We start from the raw sequence: 21,052 nt of genomic DNA, 5'->3' as shown, positions 1-21,052 counted from the left end.
TCAAGAGAAAAGAAGACAAAAATTAACGAACAGGGTGGAAGTTAATTAATGGATGCTCTATCTTGCCTCCGTTTAATTTCTATCGCGAAAATGCCGAGATACAAACTCGTAATTTATAAATCCTTTTTTCCAGCCGCCGAAGCAGCGCGTTAAAGAAAATATCGATTTTAAACTCGCTGGTTTAATTAGCTTTAATAATGCCTTGTACCACGAGAAGAATACCTGATATTTAATCATCTTTGCTCTTATCGACGTTGCCAATTACGCGATAAAATGGTCGAAAAATGTTACGCGTTCGAGAAAAATATTTCCTTGGCGAGAAGAAAATTCCGAAGCGAAAATTTACACCGGAAATCGGTAATAATAAATAAATAATACAAACAAAAAGAGAAAGGAAATAATACCGCAATTTCTAAAAATAACGAAAGATACGGTGTTCGTAATTATTATTGATCGTTTCTAGAAAATGGACATTTTCGAATAATAAATTTTCTATGATACCAAGTCGAGGAAGCGAGGAATGACAATAGGAGAGTGACTCGCTGGTGGCCATAATGCGAGGAACGCTTTGAATGGAAAATAACGAAAAGCCGATCAAAGCTGACCGAATGGAAGGGAAAAAAGGAATATTGCCGGGAAATAGGGCGAGGCAGCGCGCAGTATCAATTTCGCGGGTAGAGAGAAATGCGAATATTTTTATCGATAGAGCGGCAAGAGCCGCGGAGCGTATCGGCCCCTTAAGTTTTTCGTTTCTCGATCCGTGATCGGTAGAAAGGGGAATGAAGTGTCTCGGCTCATTTCGCAGTTCGACAGACCGCGGAATTCCTTAGGCTGCATTTCTAGGATGCACGATCGAGCGCAATATTATTATGGCCCCTGTCCGTTTCTCTTTCGCCCTTTCCTTTTCCCCCGGGGTGGCCGCCATTGAAAACTAATAAAGTCGCGATCGATCGTCCGCCAGTATCTTCAACCCCCACGAATTTCTACGAATTCGCCTCCCTATCCGGCCGTAATTATTGAATTTCGAAGGTGGAATGACCTCTGCGTTCGCGAAATCACCCTCTCCATTTTTGCCATCCCGGATAATCGCGTATTCGCGTTCTAGCTCGGTTTAGATGTATTTAGGGACGCGCAATTTTCGTCCGGCAGCCGGATAATTCGAGCGAAATTAATGCGAACGTACGAAGCGAAACGGGCGAAAAATACAATTTAAAATAAGAACACGAAGGTCATGGGTCGTAGGGTAAACGCGTAGCCTCGGATTAAAAAGCGATTTGGACATTTTTCGAATTAAAAAAGGAGAAATTGGGAAAAGAATTCCGCGTGTACCGCGAAATAAACGTGACACGGCGTCGAAAGATGTTATTTGCAGGTTCAGCGAAAATCAATAGCGAAGAATTCGTAACACTAGCAGCAGCCATTAACAGAATTAATTTAAATCGACGGGATAGCCGCAACACACCCCACGACCGCGATGGATATTACACACCACGTCATCGTTATTAATTAAATCAAACTTGCGGGCCATTTATATCGAAGTAACGATGAGCAACCTTGCAAATAAATCATGCGATGTTTCATGCGTCCCTTTATTTATAGATGCTACGAATTCTTTCATAATCCACGATAAATCCAAACACTGTCTGATTCCACTTAACCTGTTACAGTTCGTTCGTGGAAAAAATACTATTTTTGCGAACAAAAACGATCAGGCTCCACGAAGAAACATTCGAAAATATCATTTTCATTGCGGACATAGCGAAAGGGAGAAAGAATAATTCGTCTCGTTTAAATTCAACGTAGATTCGATAAATTTTATTTTCAATATAACCCGTTTAATTCGTTCGATTTATCTATTTAAACGAAGTGAAATTTCGTTATACGCGGCTAAGGAGATTTTCCCAGTGACGAGTTAACTGGTCGTTCGAATACTCGAATTCTAGGTACATACCTGATCTATCAGAGAAGCTTCGAAGCACAACTCTTTGGGGCACGCTGGGATTAAAAGTGCCCCACCCTTTTGATACACCGTAATGCATGGTGGGACATTTTTAGTCCTACCTCGAAATATTGCAATGCACAATTTCTGTAGGGAACACTTCGCCAGGTCTAGAGGACCCGTTAGGATCTGGCTGCTAGATGGGTCGTAGGAGGTGGGACTAAAGAGGGGCAGAGGGGCCAGACCACGTCAGGTGGCCTCACGTAATTCTGACCTTCTTCGGCATAAACCGAGAGTGAGGTAGCCGCTGTCACCCCTCAGGAAGGGTCCCAGCGAGGGTGACCCTTCAAAGGAGCTAACTCGGAGGGAGGAGTCTCCTTCACCCTCGACCTTGGCGTGGAGAGAGTTTCTCCTCCATCGGGGAAGCGCTTGTCCTCTGAACAGAGTTTAAAAGGGCCTGTTCTGGAAGTTTTAGAAAAGTGTCCTTAACAGAATTGAGATTTGTGGAGAATTCGTCAGTGGTCGGGATAGTCATACGAGATAGAGTTGTCGGTCAAAATACCGTAATCAGTGAGTCGAGTTACGGTTGTACTCGCGTAGTAAAGCCTTACCAGAGATTCGATAAGTTAGATTAACGATTTCATCTTAACACTAGATTTACAGAACCCGTCAATTTGACTGAAGGGTTGCTCCAATTATACGATGGTAACAGATTTAGTTAACTTACATTAAGACTGATAATAATTATTGTTTTTAAATTAAACTAATCGTTAAAAAGAAAGGCACGTGGTTTCCTTTACCTGTCAATTTGACAGGTGTCCTTAGAAATAGGTATACAGATAGGGCCCGTAAACCTAATGTTAAACACCTCACAAAAACCACCGTGACCATCTTGGATCCTATATGTGATTCCTTTATTAGTAAAAATATACCAATTTTGTTTCATTTTAAAATGCAACCAAATTTCTATGCAACATGGGTCTATCTTATTATCTAAAATCCTAAAATTTATCGTTACGTCCAGGCCTGCTCTCAATTTGACGATGATGATATGTCGGTAGGGCTGTGGCAATGTAATAATGTCAAACAGGGCACGAGAATAAGAGGAAGAAATTATTTAAAAAACTGACTAAAAGACAGAGGTCTTTAACACGTTGACTGCCACAGTGGTAATCAGTGAGATCATCAAATATTTAACGCAAACGCTCGCTTAAATTCCTAAGGTGCATTTCACACGTTTCATCGCGAACACCTGCGAGCATATATCAGTTTCCACGATGTCGTTAGAATTCCGTTACGATACCATTGTAACGGATCCCGAGTAAAAAGAGAACGGGTGTTATTGCTAGTAACCGATTCTCCTCACGATCCGTGGAAAATGAGAAATCGAAAGGACGAGTCAATGATATGCACCACTGTCACGTGGTTTCGACAGGGACTATTTTCCGCTCTTTCCCGTGACATGTCTCCGCCATCCGCGTCCCTTCTCATCTGCATCGCGGCTTCATCATCGCGCCGTTCTGCCTCCATTTATTTCTCGATATTTGAATGCCCGGCCGCGTTATATCAGCTCGGTTAAGAGCAGAACGTCGATGCTAGGACGAGATAGCCAGGTTACACGCGATTTTCGGGAAATTGAGAAAGAAGGATGTGGGACGCGGCGACACAGGCCTCGATCAAAGAAGTCGCTGCTAGATGGCGATGGTAATTGCATTTACCGGCAAATTCGATCGTTTTCGATTATTCTCGGTTCTAAACCAACGATCCGGGTCGGTTGATAACGATTCCGCCGGTTGTCCCACGTCCCGTGGCCTTTTTCGGCGTCAGCAAGTGGTATAAGTGGCTTATTGGTCAGACCAGGTGCGATTCGATTTCGGATTGGAGATTTATTACTGGTATTGATCGCATTCGTGAAGGACATCGATAGTAATTATGCTAGGGAGTAAGTGGACCGAGGTTTTAAAATTTTACAGTGATACAAATTGTATTTAAGCGTGTTTGTCGTCGGCCTCGTTTAAGGATGTACTACTCGCTACCGCTCAAGAGGGGCAAGGCATTGTTATTTGTTAAATCACGATGTACATTTGGATGACTATGAAACTTCAAATTTAAGGTCGTTATATCATCCCTAATTGTGCGATGTATCTTCGTATCGACACCCCAATACTAGTGGTAACTGTAGTACCTAGAAACGTTCAATGACAAAAGCTGGCATTTTCGATAATTGCCATGTAATTCGGTGTATCGTTTATCTCGACAAATACGTTTTAAACGATGACGAAACTTGCTCGAAATAATCACTGTATCTGCTAATTCTCTTTACCCCGAACAATTCGTCCTCCGATATACCGCTCAGCCAGGAGGACATAATTTCCTCTTCAAACGTGAAATTTATATTAAATATATGCACGTCCGATTTTGCGGGCACAGCGGTATCAGTTTTACTGTCCGCTTCACCTCGACCTCGTTTTTTCATAACTGCGTACTCCTGTTTCTCTCGATTGCCGACTCTACTAGTTTAAAAAAAAAAATGAAAGAAAGGAATGGACGAGCTTTCAGGCCTGGTGCTTTACATTTCAATCGCGGAACACCGGGAAAGTATCTGATTATTCGGTCTCGCTGTTGTTTAAATAAGCAAGGAAATTGGTCCACTGATAAACGATAAACGAATTCGCTGTGTATTATTTAAATACGTCGTATCGATATTTTATATCTCGTCGTTGGTAAAAATTAAAAATTCGACGTCCATTGGAAACGCGATTATCAATTCTGGGTCTGCGAGAAATTTAACCCTTTCACACCAAGTGTGGTAAAATTACGAATTCAGGTCCAAAGAATGTCCAATTTTTTTTACATTCGAAAACACTTTGGCATGTAATAAAAAATGTAATAAAGAAAAGGAATCTTATTGGTAATTAGTTCGTGTATTTTTAGAATTGATAAAGTACTAAATTCTAGTGCAAAGGGTTGTGTGACAAAGTCGTCACAAATGTCAAAGTCGACGGTATAGTGAATTCAAAATTTAACCACGTCTCTTTCTTTGGTTAGAAAAATCTTAGAAAACAGGGGAAGCAAAGAATCAAGCCACAGACTTAGATATCTTTGGTAGACTAAACAGTTTAAACTTTTTACCCTGCCCGTGTGTGGCACGAGGCAAGCTGAGTATACTACTTGACACTCTGTCCGTGACTATCACAGGATAAACTGTTAATGGGTGACGAAATGCAGACTCTCTTCCTTCTCGTTTCGTCACGTCTAGCACCTTCACCACATCGAGGATACCTGCGACCAGCCAACGTCACAACAATGGCGGAGAACCCTCTACAACTTCATTTTCCATCTCCATCTTGACCACTACAATAGGGACACCTCGAATAAAGTGCTTATTAAAGAACGATTAGCCCTCGAGCACTGTCTACCATCAGCGAGAGCGACAAGGCGTCAAAACCGGATTAACCAGCACGCGTACGCTGTTGAAATCGAACATTCGCCGGATTCCGATAGTTTGGAAGTTGTACGAGAGCAAACGTTCACGGTTGATTTCCAAGCGTTAATATTATTGCTTGGCAGAGAAGAGAGACGAACGCGAACCGATTATCGTGTTCCGCCTGTGCCGGATGCCGAAGCGTGATTTCGCGGCTAGGTTAAATACTTGCCGCGGAAAGCGCAATTACACGTGCGATGTTGTTATTCCGCGATCATTGCAGCACTAATGGGAACCGCGTCGCGGTTTACCATTAGGTAAGGTCGCGTTTTCTCCTCAGTTATATCCAGCCAATGGATATAATACGTATTACTCCGATGACCGAATATTGTTAGATGACTGTTTACTCATCTATAGATGTTTACCTATGTACATTAGATAGATTCCAGATCGTTTAACTTTTCCTTTTTATTACTTACTCATCCTAATTGCCCTATTGTTCACTTGGACCTCGACCTTCCCTGTGTTACAAGACAATCACCATTTATTTCCTAATTTGGATATAAATATTGTTCATTATCCCAAATCTCGCGTGATTCTTCCTCTAGCAGTCAGTTTGCTGTCACAGTGTCTAAAGATCCGGCAGGAATTCGGTCACGTTGATACACTCAAAGTTTGCACGTAAGTTTGTAACGAAAGTAAAGACTCACTTGGAATAGAACGATATTTCCTTACCCGATTCGAAGAATCCGGGTTAATTCTAGGAATGCTACGAGCTGTCAATGACTACCATGGTACCATGGAATAATTCTAACAATTTCCACCGTAATTTCGTCTCTGCACGAAAGCCTGAAACGTTTCGAAACGTGCTCGAAAGGAATGCAAAGAAAGCTGCAATACGCATCTTATCATCCGACATGGCGATTTATGACAGCGATGCCTCACTCGGCTGCTCGCGTCCGTGCAATAAGTTCCGGTTTAAGAGGCACATATATCCGCGTGATTAATAAATTTCCGCGACAAACGCGGGATCACAAAGGGGATAAGCGGTGTACGCGACAAAAGAAGGCGATATACACCGGGGAACCCTTTAAAGCCAGATTTTCCAGCAACTTTGCAAGTAATAAATCGCGCGGTCTGGCAAAAATCCGAAGCTATCGGTTATCCGCCTTAATATCCGGGCTTTACAACGTCTTAATAGCAGAAGGTTGATTCCGAAAGTTGACCGTGTTCGGTCTTCGATCCGAATACTTAATATCCTCCGCGAATATTCATAGTTTACAGGGGGTTAGCCAAGGGAACGGGAGGTTAGTCCCTTCTCGCGATATTTCTTCCGGAACATCTCTCCAACTTCTTCGCCACTGGTAATCCCTCGTGATCCGCTGTGGTCCGCGGCCATTATCGTTGCCCGTGATAATCGTCCGGTCACGTGGCATAATTCCGCGCGATAAACTGCAACGCGAATAAGTTAACGCGTATGCGACAGGTCATCAATTATGCATGTTCCGAGGGTGTTTTTCGAGTTGGAATTCAGCCGTGCCGGGATCGAGCGGTGTTTCGTCGACGATCCGAGGAGCCGCGAGATCGAAAGGAAGGAAAATGGCGATGAACGTGATTAATAGACGAGGAAAGGATATCGTTGCTGAAAAGATAAGTTCCCCACCAACCGGTTCGACGTTGACTGATCGTGGTGGATTAATCGCCGCCGATATCCGCGAAACTTATTTCATTTTTCCTACGCGGCAATTAGCGCCAGGAGACGTAATTATTCAGCCCGGTATCCACGCGAGCTTTGATTAATTTCCTTAATCCGCCGCGATGCAATTAATACGACGTTACGTTCGCGATGCGACGCGTTCTACGATGTTATTGCGATCCGACGATCCGCAGGAACACGTTGCAATCGATCACGAGCAATTACTATTATGTAATAAATCTCACGGTTGGATTTAACGATTGAGCATCGGACCGACACCGTGACAGAGTTTAGGTATCACTTCTACGAGCCAGGGAGAAGGAAGCTATCAGAAATATGGTTATTTCGTCAGATCGTTGAATTAACGCTTTGACTGACCCACGTTGGTCATATATGACAGGTCAGGGTCGCTTCTGTGACGCCATAGTGGTCTAAATTGGCAATTTTTTAGATTTGTGGAATTGCGAGCTATAAAGGACTCTATAGCAAAGGAAATAGTATTAAGAACGGTAGATTATGCCAGTGAAAATTAAGCTCTGCTATAAAATTGGCAATTTTTTAGATTTGTGGAATTGCGAGCTGTGAAGGACTCTATAGCAAAGGAAATAGTATTAAGAGCGGTATCGGGTTCGGCTCGGACGTTCGTGGTGATATCTGGGGTGCGTTCGGACGGACAAATGACAGCGTGCAGGGATCGTATGGATGAGATATTTATGACCGAGTCGAGTGCAAGCAATGAACGAAAGTCTAGGAACGCGTCCGAGTGTCTGAAGCACCTGGTCCACCGAGGACGAGGTCACGTGGGAAATGAGTGATCAACGAAGAGAGCTTGCGTATGACAGGAGGGAGTGTTAGGATTTAAATAAGGGTGCAAGGACGCGGGCGAGTCAGAATGCGTGCTGTCGAGTCATAGTGAGTAGAGAATCGTGTGTTTGAGAGTTAGAGTTCAAGAATCGAGGGAAAGATAGCGTAATATTTCAGTTTAAATAAATCTGTTTGTTATTAAAAAGGGGTCGTTGTTTATTAAACGAGCAGATCTCTGTCAGCATGGGATTTATCCAGCATTGATCCTACAATAATTACGAAGCAGAGGCGCTAAGTTCGTGCAACGAGATACAAAGAAACGTATTTTAGGATTCCAATAGCGATATTCTGGTTGCCTTTATCAATTCGATGCTTCCTTTTATGGGTCAAAACGCTCCAGTGGCTCGTCTCTATCCAAGATAGTAACTCGGGGCGCACAAATACACGGTCAGCAACAACGTTTAAGAGAGCGAACTTCGAAATTCAGAACTGGTCTTTTCTCGATACGAGGTCAGCACGACTTCATCGTGCATCATACGTGGATTGAACTTTCGTGCAGCTGAACTCTTCACGAGGATGCCGCTTTTCTTGCGTCGTGTTTAAGACGCCATTGCTCGTCGATCCCCATTTCGTGTACCAAAATTCGAGAACGATTAACCCTTTGACTGTCACGCCGAAATCACGTGTTTCGCTCAGGACGCCACGCGAATATTTTTATTATTCAAAGAATATAATGGCAAAATAATAATAAATTGTTGATATAACATAAGATTCTTACCTAATGGAGCGTTTATCTTATTGGCGGCCACGGAGGACCACCGTAGTGCCTTGGTAATGGTTGACAATTGACACTAACTGTCAATTTTCATTCAAGTTTTACAATTGTAAATAATTCAAGCGCCTCTGGTCATCAGTGACTACCGTGGCGCCTACGTAACGGTTGAAATTGACATTAACTATCAATTTTTACAATTGTAAGTAGTTCAAGCACCACTAGCCACCAATGACCACCGTGGTGCCTTGGTAACGGTTGAAATTGACACTAACTGTGGAATCATATGCAAATTAAGACGTAGAATTATTATACTTCGATATTCCACGCATCGTTGGGTAATTGTAAATTTGATATATTAATTAACATCCATCTTTAGAATCTGATTAAATGGCGACTGAGGGACGCCTCTCGAGTGCAAAAGGGTTAAAAGAAAGGAGAATTTTATTTTTCTACTCTTTCACAAACTTCTTCGAAATTTTAGATAATATATATCTCTCTTTATATTCCCCTGCCATAATTAAAATCGAATTAATTCAGCTTCGACGTATCGATATTTAGGTAAATTAAAATTCAAAGATTCACCCTGTGATATGATATTCATAGCTCTTTTATTTCCATGATTAATCTCTCGTTACGCGGCAAAAATATTGGTCATTGAGGTTGGATCGAGTCTATTAAATCGACCGGTGTAGAATTTTGTGCCATTAAAGGCTGGCACAAGAACGCGCTATTATTTCGTAACGAACACCGTCCATCTTTCCGTCCGCTGGGACAAGGACATTTATTCCGATTTAAGTAGAAACACTTGCATCGGACACGTATTCGACCTTGGAGGAAATAGTCTCGTTTAAACAAGGCGAAACATGTCGATATCAGACGAGCTTTCTCTAACAGACGATGCGAAATTGGCTCGTCTCACTTGTGCTGCAATTGGGTCGCGATCTCTCAAGCAAATTCGTCTTCATTCGTGGATATTATTTCCGTCCAAGTGTATGTATGTATTGTCGTGGCTCGTGAATTTTAAATTGCTGCCTTTTCACGAAAAAAAAAGCTATTCAACGATGCCGCAACGAAGATACAATCGACATCTCTAGCTTGCGAGCACTGGCAATTACGAGACTGAAGAAGAAAATCTGCTGTGACGAAGAATGTTGAAATGGACGTAGGAAATTTATGGCGTGGTTTTAAAGGGCCTAGATGTAGTAGGAGAATTTTCCCTGTGTGAAGGAAAATCCAAAAAATTCGAATCCAGTTGTCGAGAACAGACGTACCCTGTCAGACACGTGCTTCCTCGAGTTTTTGTAAAATGAATCCTTTAACCTCTGTTGAGATACGACGAGTTATATTTTGCTCAGTATTTAATTTTTACCCAGCTTCTTATAATTCAACAAAGAAATTGGATACCTTTTTCGATAAACATGAACGTCGTCGATATAAGGAATTTAACAAAATTCAAAATTCTTTCGCTAATCTGCCCAGCTGATCTGAATCAAAATGTACCGAGTATAGGAGATATCGGAAATAATCAGAAGATATGTAAGTTATGTAGCAACCATCATTCTCACCCTCGCCACTAGATGGATTCCAACTTCAACGAGATTCGAGGACTTGCTAGAAAATTCTCGGTAAATCATTAACTTCTATAAAATAGAAGTTCCTATGCCACCTAAGTATCCTCTGTTTAAGGCAGGACTTGCTCGAAAGCCTTACAGATGAGCCCACTAGCAAGCCTAGGACGAAACGCATGGCTTTCTCACGTCCTTCTACCCTGCTACGCGAAATAGCACCATAACCAAGGGGATACCAACCAACAGCACCGTAGGAATCACTGATCCAAGGAAGACTGCATCATAGATACCCCGTGGTGGGAAATCTCCACACAGTTATCACAAAAATTTATTAAGTACAAACGAATTATAGATTTAAAAATAAAATTCTACTCGTACCAAAATGGCGCGGTGCGAATAAGAGTCTTCGACTAACCGAAAATTACAGTGACATGAAAATGGGCCAAAATATAAGACACATTACGGATGTTAGGTTCAGAAACGACAATAAATAAATTCCGCATGCAATAATCGCAAGAAATATTACTTACTGACCTATTTCCCATGCCATTCATCCCCCTATAACATCACTTAACTGGGATATTACGTGGTCACGTATCTATTTTCTTCGACTTTTATTTCATCCATGAATCCCTTTACCATCTTACTATAATACCTCCTTATAACTGTTATGAATATATAATATATATTCAAATACATTCATTCGTACATCTAAACAAATAAATATTTAATCAATTAAATCCTTCGCTCGTCATACACATTCTCAAATTACATTACCTACGCGTAAATAAAATTCCAGTTACAGAGGAAAAGCATCTAATCGAAAATCTGAACTCCCAATTAACACGTTGACGACCGGGTATTTCATCTCCATCCTTTCACGTAGGACTGGACATATAATTGCTTTTTAACTCAAATGACATTACTGCATTAAAATTGGTACATTATGGTAATATTTTAACAATTTTTAACCGTTTGATTGACACGGGTCTTTGCTGTTTCTCTGTCCAAAAGTGCCAAGGAGCGTTTACTTTATTTCCCGATCGCAAATGCCAAATGCTATTACACTGTTTTCAGCTCATACACTACAAGTTATCATTTTTTCAATTCAGTGCAAAAGCGTCACTTGGCACTCAAAGTGGTTAATAAAATAAAAAATATTTTTCCTCGATGTATCTAATATTTCTCTCTTGCGTGATATTGCGTGAAACACCTTCCTTTATGCAGAGGAACCTTGCGGAACGCATAGGTACTATACCGAGTCTCCTAAGTTTCCTTGCAGAGCATACTCGGCATATCCTTGATGAACAAACAGGATCATATACCAACAATTTTAATCAAAGAAAAACAAGATAAAATAAATGGGTGAAGAGAAATGGAAGTCTCCATGACCAGTCATCAACGTTCAGACGACTAACCACGAAGATTTCCATGATCGGTTGTCTATCTATTAACCTGAAATTCTAATAAACCAATTGGATTGATCCCCAAGCAAGAGCCTAACGACAATCAGCCAGCATTCGCTTTCTCACCCATCCAATATCTCCTTCCAATTTATTTGTCACGCGTTCACCGTGTCGGTGCCCTAAGCGAATCACGCATCGGCCGAAGGGAAATTCCGCTGGAGGGTGGAACGAAAAGCGGAAAACTCGGTGCAGCCTAAACTGCAGCAGGGATGGACGGTGAGGAGGAATCGGTTGCCTGGCGGTGGTTTATACAGCCGGTCTCTATAAACTTTCATCGATTCGATTCTTCCGGCTCCTCGAGGGCCGGCCAGGTCGCCACGGCACACACGCGGACGTGCCGACTCGTGGGCTGAAATTAAACGAGGATATATTCTGTGTCGGTCCTTTGTAACCGGAAAACTGGGTCGAGATTCGTGGCTCGATTCGAGGAGAAAAGTCGCGGCCCCGTGGCCACGAACTCGTTATCGCGTGCACCCCACGGAATAAGAATACGCGGCCGAGGAAAAGACGCGGAATGGAAATTTTCTGCCCCGACCACTATCGACCGTTGTCGCGTCGGGATTCGATTCCGGCCTTCGTCGAATTAAGATTGATTAAAGGCGGGATTGAATTAAAAGTTCAGTCCATGGCGCGAGTTTACCCCCGGGTGCAGAGGGTGCAACGCTGTTTCAACTTCCCTCCAATCGCCACCGATTTATGGTGCTTCTAGGATTTTTCCATTACGTAATTCCAGCCGAGATGTAGTATACCATAGACGCGAAACGTTCGGCACGAGGATCGAACAAGCTGGAAGGATAATTTTTCATCGTATTTGGGAAATTTCATCGCCCGACGATTAAAGTGTCGGATAATTGTTTCGAAGTTTCGCGTAGATTCTAACGGAATAGACTGGTCGGTTGAGTAATTGGAATTGGTTTTAATTAACACGGCAATAGCGAGTTTAATTTCACGCAGGGAAACGAAGACCCATTAGACATTGTAACGTCCACGCGCGAATATTACGGAACGCTGCAACAAAATGGAATCCGGATATTACTCTTCGTTCAATAACAGATTCTCAATAACAATTCCTCTCCGAATGAAAACGGATTTCTGTCCATATTCTACAAGTCGTTGAGAAACGAAGCACGTAACATTGCACTTCGTTATGGATGAGTTTCGCGGCAGGATATTCATTTCACATTTCCTTCGGATCAAATTCTCGAATTTTCCATTTAAACGTCGGCGTACCGTGATCATCGAGGACGCTGATTGCTATCGTGTTATCTTTTTCAAGAGAAAAGAAGACAAAAATTAACGAACAGGGTGGAAGTTAATTAATGGATGCTCTATCTTGCCTCCGTTTAATTTCTATCGCGAAAATGCCGAGATACAAACTCGTAATTTATAAATCCTTTTTTCCAGCCGCCGAAGCAGCGCGTTAAAGAAAATATCGATTTTAAACTCGCTGGTTTAATTAGCTTTAATAATGCCTTGTACCACGAGAAGAATACCTGATATTTAATCATCTTTGCTCTTATCGACGTTGCCAATTACGCGATAAAATGGTCGAAAAATGTTACGCGTTCGAGAAAAATATTTCCTTGGCGAGAAGAAAATTCCGAAGCGAAAATTTACACCGGAAATCGGTAATAATAAATAAATAATACAAACAAAAAGAGAAAGGAAATAATACCGCAATTTCTAAAAATAGCGAAAGATACGGTGTTCGTAATTATTATTGATCGTTTCTAGAAAATGGACATTTTCGAATAATAAATTTTCTATGATACCAAGTCGAGGAAGCGAGGAATGACAATAGGAGAGTGACTCGCTGGTGGCCATAATGCGAGGAACGCTTTGAATGGAAAATAACGAAAAGCCGATCAAAGCTGACCGAATGGAAGGGAAAAAAGGAATATTGCCGGGAAATAGGGCGAGGCAGCGCGCAGTATCAATTTCGCGGGTAGAGAGAAATGCGAATATTTTTATCGATAGAGCGGCAAGAGCCGCGGAGCGTATCGGCCCCTTAAGTTTTTCGTTTCTCGATCCGTGATCGGTAGAAAGGGGAATGAAGTGTCTCGGCTCATTTCGCAGTTCGACAGACCGCGGAATTCCTTAGGCTGCATTTCTAGGATGCACGATCGAGCGCAATATTATTATGGCCCCTGTCCGTTTCTCTTTCGCCCTTTCCTTTTCCCCCGGGGTGGCCGCCATTGAAAACTAATAAAGTCGCGATCGATCGTCCGCCAGTATCTTCAACCCCCACGAATTTCTACGAATTCGCCTCCCTATCCGGCCGTAATTATTGAATTTCGAAGGTGGAATGACCTCTGCGTTCGCGAAATCACCCTCTCCATTTTTGCCATCCCGGATAATCGCGTATTCGCGTTCTAGCTCGGTTTAGATGTATTTAGGGACGCGCAATTTTCGTCCGGCAGCCGGATAATTCGAGCGAAATTAATGCGAACGTACGAAGCGAAACGGGCGAAAAATACAATTTAAAATAAGAACACGAAGGTCATGGGTCGTAGGGTAAACGCGTAGCCTCGGATTAAAAAGCGATTTGGACATTTTTCGAATTAAAAAAGGAGAAATTGGGAAAAGAATTCCGCGTGTACCGCGAAATAAACGTGACACGGCGTCGAAAGATGTTATTTGCAGGTTCAGCGAAAATCAATAGCGAAGAATTCGTAACACTAGCAGCAGCCATTAACAGAATTAATTTAAATCGACGGGATAGCCGCAACACACCCCACGACCGCGATGGATATTACACACCACGTCATCGTTATTAATTAAATCAAACTTGCGGGCCATTTATATCGAAGTAACGATGAGCAACCTTGCAAATAAATCATGCGATGTTTCATGCGTCCCTTTATTTATAGATGCTACGAATTCTTTCATAATCCACGGTAAATCCAAACACTGTCTGATTCCACTTAACCTGTTACAGTTCGTTCGTGGAAAAAATACTATTTTTGCGAACAAAAACGATCAGGCTCCACGAAGAAACATTCGAAAATATCATTTTCATTGCGGACATAGCGAAAGGGAGAAAGAATAATTCGTCTCGTTTAAATTCAACGTAGATTCGATAAATTTTATTTTCAATATAACCCGTTTAATTCGTTCGATTTATCTATTTAAACGAAGTGAAATTTCGTTATACGCGGCTAAGGAGATTTTCCCAGTGACGAGTTAACTGGTCGTTCGAATACTCGAATTCTAGGTACATACCTGATCTATCAGAGAAGCTTCGAAGCACAACTCTTTGGGGCACGCTGGGATTAAAAGTGCCCCACCCTTTTGATACACCGTAATGCATGGTGGGACATTTTTAGTCCTACCTCGAAATATTGCAATGCACAATTTCTGTAGGGAACACTTCGCCAGGTCTAGAGGACCCGTTAGGATCTGGCTGCTAGATGGGTCGTAGGAGGTGGGACTAAAGAGGGGCAGAGGGGCCAGACCACGTCAGGTGGCCTCACGTAATTCTGACCTTCTTCGGCATAAACCGAGAGTGAGGTAGCCGCTGTCACCCCTCAGGAAGGGTCCCAGCGAGGGTGACCCTTCAAAGGAGCTAACTCGGAGGGAGGAGTCTCCTTCACCCTCGACCTTGGCGTGGAGAGAGTTTCTCCTCCATCGGGGAAGCGCTTGTCCTCTGAACAGAGTTTAAAAGGGCCTGTTCTGGAAGTTTTAGAAAAGTGTCCTTAACAGAATTGAGATTTGTGGAGAATTCGTCAGTGGTCGGGATAGTCATACGAGATAGAGTTGTCGGTCAAAATACCGTAATCAGTGAGTCGAGTTACGGTTGTACTCGCGTAGTAAAGCCTTACCAGAGATTCGATAAGTTAGATTAACGATTTCATCTTAACACTAGATTTACAGAACCCGTCAATTTGACTGAAGGGTTGCTCCAATTATACGATGGTAACAGATTTAGTTAACTTACATTAAGACTGATAATAATTATTGTTTTTAAATTAAACTAATCGTTAAAAAGAAAGGCACGTGGTTTCCTTTACCTGTCAATTTGACAGGTGTCCTTAGAAATAGGTATACAGATAGGGCCCGTAAACCTAATGTTAAACACCTCACAAAAACCACCGTGACCATCTTGGATCCTATATGTGATTCCTTTATTAGTAAAAATATACCAATTTTGTTTCATTTTAAAATGCAACCAAATTTCTATGCAACATGGGTCTATCTTATTATCTAAAATCCTAAAATTTATCGTTACGTCCAGGCCTGCTCTCAATTTGACGATGATGATATGTCGGTAGGGCTGTGGCAATGTAATAATGTCAAACAGGGCACGAGAATAAGAGGAAGAAATTATTTAAAAAACTGACTAAAAGACAGAGGTCTTTAACACGTTGACTGCCACAGTGGTAATCAGTGAGATCATCAAATATTTAACGCAAACGCTCGCTTAAATTCCTAAGGTGCATTTCACACGTTTCATCGCGAACACCTGCGAGCATATATCAGTTTCCACGATGTCGTTAGAATTCCGTTACGATACCATTGTAACGGATCCCGAGTAAAAAGAGAACGGGTGTTATTGCTAGTAACCGATTCTCCTCACGATCCGTGGAAAATGAGAAATCGAAAGGACGAGTCAATGATATGCACCACTGTCACGTGGTTTCGACAGGGACTATTTTCCGCTCTTTCCCGTGACATGTCTCCGCCATCCGCGTCCCTTCTCATCTGCATCGCGGCTTCATCATCGCGCCGTTCTGCCTCCATTTATTTCTCGATATTTGAATGCCCGGCCGCGTTATATCAGCTCGGTTAAGAGCAGAACGTCGATGCTAGGACGAGATAGCCAGGTTACACGCGATTTTCGGGAAATTGAGAAAGAAGGATGTGGGACGCGGCGACACAGGCCTCGATCAAAGAAGTCGCTGCTAGATGGCGATGGTAATTGCATTTACCGGCAAATTCGATCGTTTTCGATTATTCTCGGTTCTAAACCAACGATCCGGGTCGGTTGATAACGATTCCGCCGGTTGTCCCACGTCCCGTGGCCTTTTTCGGCGTCAGCAAGTGGTATAAGTGGCTTATTGGTCAGACCAGGTGCGATTCGATTTCGGATTGGAGATTTATTACTGGTATTGATCGCATTCGTGAAGGACATCGATAGTAATTATGCTAGGGAGTAAGTGGACCGAGGTTTTAAAATTTTACAGTGATACAAATTGTATTTAAGCGTGTTTGTCGTCGGCCTCGTTTAAGGATGTACTACTCGCTACCGCTCAAGAGGGGCAAGGCATTGTTATTTGTTAAATCACGATGTACATTTGGATGACTATGAAACTTCAAATTTAAGGTCGTTATATCATCCCTAATTGTGCGATGTATCTTCGTATCGACACCCCAATACTAGTGGTAACTGTAGTACCTAGAAACGTTCAATGACAAAAGCTGGCATTTTCGATAATTGCCATGTAATTCGGTGTATCGTTTATCTCGACAAATACGTTTTAAACGATGACGAAACTTGCTCGAAATAATCACTGTATCTGCTAATTCTCTTTACCCCGAACAATTCGTCCTCCGATATACCGCTCAGCCAGGAGGACATAATTTCCTCTTCAAACGTGAAATTTATATTAAATATATGCACGTCCGATTTTGCGGGCACAGCGGTATCAGTTTTACTGTCCGCTTCACCTCGACCTCGTTTTTTCATAACTGCGTACTCCTGTTTCTCTCGATTGCCGACTCTACTAGTTTAAAAAAAAAAATGAAAGAAAGGAATGGACGAGCTTTCAGGCCTGGTGCTTTACATTTCAATCGCGGAACACCGGGAAAGTATCTGATTATTCGGTCTCGCTGTTGTTTAAATAAGCAAGGAAATTGGTCCACTGATAAACGATAAACGAATTCGCTGTGTATTATTTAAATACGTCGTATCGATATTTTATATCTCGTCGTTGGTAAAAATTAAAAATTCGACGTCCATTGGAAACGCGATTATCAATTCTGGGTCTGCGAGAAATTTAACCCTTTCACACCAAGTGTGGTAAAATTACGAATTCAGGTCCAAAGAATGTCCAATTTTTTTTACATTCGAAAACACTTTGGCATGTAATAAAAAATGTAATAAAGAAAAGGAATCTTATTGGTAATTAGTTCGTGTATTTTTAGAATTGATAAAGTACTAAATTCTAGTGCAAAGGGTTGTGTGACAAAGTCGTCACAAATGTCAAAGTCGACGGTATAGTGAATTCAAAATTTAACCACGTCTCTTTCTTTGGTTAGAAAAATCTTAGAAAACAGGGGAAGCAAAGAATCAAGCCACAGACTTAGATATCTTTGGTAGACTAAACAGTTTAAACTTTTTACCCTGCCCGTGTGTGGCACGAGGCAAGCTGAGTATACTACTTGACACTCTGTCCGTGACTATCACAGGATAAACTGTTAATGGGTTAAATACTTAATTTTAACTTTATGGGTTTAATAATAATTCGCAAAAAAATAAAGGAAATTTCATTTTATGAAGAAATAGTTTGTTTAAAAAGGTACAAGAAATACTGTAATATCGACGAAAAATCATAGTAATTCAAAAAATTGTATTTTCTTCTATGTTTTATATTAATGGAAAATTTTCAAATATAAAGTATACGTGAAGAAAATTCCATTTTGGACTGGGAAGATTAATCTCGAAATTTGCATTGGTGAAATATTTTTAGGGTAGAAACTCCGAAACTGTCGGTCCCCTTTTTAAAACGGTCTATACGCGTATATAAAGGAAATAAAGTGTCCACTTTCGAACATGATATTCTCAGGGTGGCTTGATAAAGCTTTCCGTAGCATCTGGTTCTCCCGTTAGATTGCTCCAGGATTCTGGAGTGGTCGGTGCCACTCTGCTCGCCTGCTAAGACACCCTCCGGGCTTGGTTATTGGTATTTAAATTTCTTCCATTTCAAGTAAATGGCGTCGTCTGTTGTAGGTTAATTACACGCCAACGTAGGACCTGGCGGACTTTATAATTATTGCCACGGAGCACAGTGTTCGTGACCATGGAACAGTCACGAGCATCGATGCTGCCATTTCCTCGTTTCAGTTAATTAACTTTTTCTCTCCCACTCAATTTCGTGGAAGCATCATTTTTTAAATTTTTAATCGCACCGACGATCGTAACTTTCCTTCGATAGGAAATGCACGTTCCCGATGAAACTATCGGTGATAGGAAATTCCCCGTTGGAAAGAATCCAACGATATCCAACGGGAAGGAGCTCGAAGTTAGATGATATTTAAGATAACAATTTAGCAGTTATCAAAAGTTTCGCGTATGGCACGTATTCAGGGTGAAAGACAAGGAGAAAAAATTTGTTCCTTCGAATGATAATGTGGTATTGCGAGCTGGGAAGAACTCTAGCAAGGGAAATAGTATTAAGAACGGTAGATTATGCCAGTGAAAATTAAGCTTTGCTCTAAAATTGGTAATTTTTTAGATTTGTGCAATTGCGAGCTATAAAGGACTCTATAGCAAAGGAAATAGTATTAAGAACGGTAGATTATGCCAGTGAAAATTAAGCTCTGTTATAAAATTGACAATTTTTTAGATTTGTGGAATTGCGAGCTATAAAGGACTCTATAGCAAAGGAAATAGTATTAAGAACGGTAGATTATGCCAGTGAAAATTAAGCTCTGCTATAAAATTGGCAATTTTTTAGATTTGTGGAATTGCGAGCTATAAAGGACTCTATAGCAAAGGAAATAGTATTAAGAACGGTAGATTATGCCAGTGAAAATTAAGCTCTGCTATAAAATTGGCAATTTTTTAGATTTGTGGAATTGCGAGCTGTGAAGGACTCTATAGCAAAGGAAATAGTATTAAGAGCGGTATCGGGTTCGGCTCGGACGTTCGTGGTGATATCTGGGGTGCGTTCGGACGGACAAATGACAGCGTGCAGGGATCGTATGGATGAGATATTTATGACCGAGTCGAGTGCAAGCAATGAACGAAAGTCTAGGAACGCGTCCGAGTGTCTGAAGCACCTGGTCCACCGAGGACGAGGTCACGTGGGAAATGAGTGATCAACGAAGAGAGCTTGCGTATGACAGGAGGGAGTGTTAGGATTTAAATAAGGGTGCAAGGACGCGGGCGAGTCAGAATGCGTGCTGTCGAGTCATAGTGAGTAGAGAATCGTGTGTTTGAGAGTTAGAGTTCAAGAATCGAGGGAAAGATAGCGTAATATTTCAGTTTAAATAAATCTGTTTGTTATTAAAAAGGGGTCGTTGTTTATTAAACGAGCAGATCTCTGTCAGCATGGGATTTATCCAGCATTGATCCTACAATAATTACGAAGCAGAGGCGCTAAGTTCGTGCAACGAGATACAAAGAAACGTATTTTAGGATTCCAATAGCGATATTCTGGTTGCCTTTATCAATTCGATGCTTCCTTTTATGGGTCAAAACGCTCCAGTGGCTCGTCTCTATCCAAGATAGTAACTCGGGGCGCACAAATACACGGTCAGCAACAACGTTTAAGAGAGCGAACTTCGAAATTCAGAACTGGTCTTTTCTCGATACGAGGTCAGCACGACTTCATCGTGCATCATACGTGGATTGAACTTTCGTGCAGCTGAACTCTTCACGAGGATGCCGCTTTTCTTGCGTCGTGTTTAAGACGCCATTGCTCGTCGATCCCCATTTCGTGTACCAAAATTCGAGAACGATTAACCCTTTGACTGTCACGCCGAAATCACGTGTTTCGCTCAGGACGCCACGCGAATATTTTTATTATTCAAAGAATATAATGGCAAAATAATAATAAATTGTTGATATAACATAAGATTCTTACCTAATGGAGCGTTTATCTTATTGGCGGCCACGGAGGACCACCGTAGTGCCTTGGTAATGGTTGACAATTGACACTAACTGTCAATTTTCATTCAAGTTTTACAATTGTAAATAATTCAAGCGCCTCTGGTCATCAGTGACTACCGTGGCGCCTACGTAACGGTTGAAATTGACATTAACTATCAATTTTTACAATTGTAAGTAGTTCAAGCACCACTAGCCACCAATGACCACCGTGGTGCCTTGGTAACGGTTGAAATTGACACTAACTGCCAACGTTTACAATTGTAAGTAGTTCAAGCGCCTCCAGTCACCAATGACCACCGTGGTGCCTTGGTAACGGTTGAAATTGACACTAACTGCCAATTTTTACAATTGTAAGTAGTTAAAGCATCACTAGTCACCAATGACCACCGTGGTGCCTTGGTAACGGTTGAAATTGACACTAACTGCCAATTTTTACAATTGTAAGTAGTTCAAGCATCACTAGTCACCAATGACCACCGTGGTGCCTAGGTAACGGTTGAAATTGACACTAACTGCCAATGTTTACAATTGTAAGTAGTTCAAGCAT

The sequence above is a fragment of the Eufriesea mexicana genome, unplaced genomic scaffold (assembly GCF_001483705.2).
Source record: "Eufriesea mexicana isolate 0111107269 unplaced genomic scaffold, ASM148370v2 scaffold4744748425, whole genome shotgun sequence".
In the NCBI taxonomy this organism is placed as follows: Eukaryota; Metazoa; Arthropoda; class Insecta; order Hymenoptera; family Apidae; genus Eufriesea; species Eufriesea mexicana.
This window is presented reverse-complemented; position numbering follows the sequence as displayed.